Source organism: Meleagris gallopavo, chromosome 1 (genome assembly GCF_000146605.3).
Source record: "Meleagris gallopavo isolate NT-WF06-2002-E0010 breed Aviagen turkey brand Nicholas breeding stock chromosome 1, Turkey_5.1, whole genome shotgun sequence".
Classification (NCBI taxonomy): domain Eukaryota; kingdom Metazoa; phylum Chordata; class Aves; order Galliformes; family Phasianidae; genus Meleagris; species Meleagris gallopavo.
Genome location: NC_015011.2, coordinates 57550282 through 57552481, shown reverse-complemented (window position 1 = coordinate 57552481; position 2200 = coordinate 57550282).

Here is a 2200-nt window from a genome sequence, read left to right as displayed (position 1 = left end):
ACCTTAACAACTGTCATTATCCTCCTGCAGAGCGGGCAGGTCTCTTTCTGCTTGGCCACCGCAGGATGCAGCCGAGGCAGAACTCGTGACGGCACGGTACTGCATAGGCAATGTCCTTTCGCACGTCACGGCAGATGGGACATGTCCATGCCTCCTCTGCTGCCATGGTCTTCACGCCGTGGCCTGATGGGGAGTGAAGATGAGTCGCTCTCCCTCACCAGCGCCTCAGCAGTGGAAGATGAGCACTGCAAGAGGGAGAGAGGCCACCATAGTCATTCCTTGTCCCAGGGAGAGACAGAAGAAACGTCCTGCTCCCTCAGCAGGAAACCCTCCAGACCCCACACCTGTGCTGCCCCATGCCCCACGCCCTCATGGGGTCAGACTGCAGCCCTGGCCATGGCGGTTCCCCCATCCCAGAGCTCACCCCATGGGGTGACGTGTCCCCACCCAGCTCACCTGTGCTGTTGCACGTGCACCCCGTGGGCCCCGGCTGCCTGAGCCAGGCAGGCCAGGGGATTACAGGTGATGGCTGTACGGATGGGCACTGAGAGCAGCTGCCAGCAGTCCCCAAAGCACAGCCCAACACACAAGTAAAATCCTCGCTCCACCTCCAAGCCGCACACACTCGCTCGGCAGGAGTCCAGGCACGAGAGTGACCGGGCCAGGCCCTGCCAGCGCCCAAAGCTCGGTGGCATCACAGCCTGTTGCTCAGTGATGTCACCGCAGTCCTTGTGCCACCACAGCACTCCGCCCAGCAGCACAGCATTCATGTGTCTGCACACGGGGGGCTGCACTTTGCGTTCATATGTTTGCACACGGAGCGTCGCTCGCGTGAGGAAAGGATAAGAGACCTGGGACTCCTCAGCACTGAGATGACTGAGTGGCAATCTTATTGCTGCTTATAAATACACAATGGAAGAGAGTGAAGTGGGTGTGGCCAGTCTTCATTCAGTGGTTCCCAGTGAGAGAACAAGGGGCAATGGGCACAGAATGGAACGTGGGAAGTTCCATCTGAACACGAGGAAAAACTTTTTAATGTGTGGATTACAGAGCAATGGAAGAGGCTGTCCAAAGAGGCTGTGGGGAGTGATGTCTCCTTCTCTGGAGATATTCAGAACTTGCCTGGACATCTTTCAGGGAGACCTACAGTGGGAAACCTGTTTTCAGACAAGGGTGGGATTGAATGTGATGATCTCTGTAGAGGTCCCTTCCAACCCGTAAAACCCTGAGGCTCTGTGTCATCTTTTTTTTTCCACTTTATTTTTCTGATTAAAGAAAAGTGCAATCCCTGCTAGGGCTCGTCCGGGGGTGGCTTCTTGCAGGGCTGCTGTGGGTCCAGGTCACTGCCAGCCCTCCTCTTGCGGGGCCGCTGGGCCCTCACAGATGAGTGGGCAGGAGCGGAGGGGCTGCTGCTCTGGGCAGAGGGGCCTGATGCTGCCGCTTGCTCCATCTCTTCATGAGGCTCCTCCTGTTCTGTGGGGATGTGCGCAGCAGGCATGTGACTGAGATCCCCATGGAAGACAGCTTCTGATGTGCTGGGCTGCTCCTCTCTGTTGGCACTCTCTGTCATGCCGTTCGGTCCGGACATTGATGTAACAGTCGCTGGTGGGGAGACTGCGGGGCCAGGGGCGGCCACCACGCTGTCCTCCTGCCCCCTGGCTGCAGGGCCCTCCTCCTGCCCTCCAGACACGTGGACGCCCTGGAGGCCCCGCTGCCCGTGGGCCTCCTCGCCCCACTGGCTCACGAGGGCGTCCACAAGGCCCTGGATGAGCGTCTCCGCTCTGTCCCCCAGGGCAGGCCGCAGGAGCTGGATCAGGGCCTCGCTGTCCAGCCCAATGTGACACAGGGCGTTCAGGATGAGGCTCTCTGCTGCCATTGCCTCCCGCCACTGTGTCCCAAAGATGGCTTGCAGCTCCTGGCGCAGCCATGGCAGCACAGGGTCGAGCATCTCCCGGTGCTGCCTGAACAGGGCTGCCCAGACCTCCATCAGGAGACCGCCCACCATAGGTCTCTCCACTTCCTCCACAGCCTCCTGCTCCTCTGGCAGCAGCAGAAAGTGTGGAGGGGATGGCGCATCATGCTGGTGGCTGTAGATGCGGGTGATGCCTGCCTGGAAGCAGGCAGGTACTGGTGATGCTGGGGGACAGATGATGAAATCCAGGTCGTTGTCCTTGTCCCACTCAGCAACCTTAACAACTGT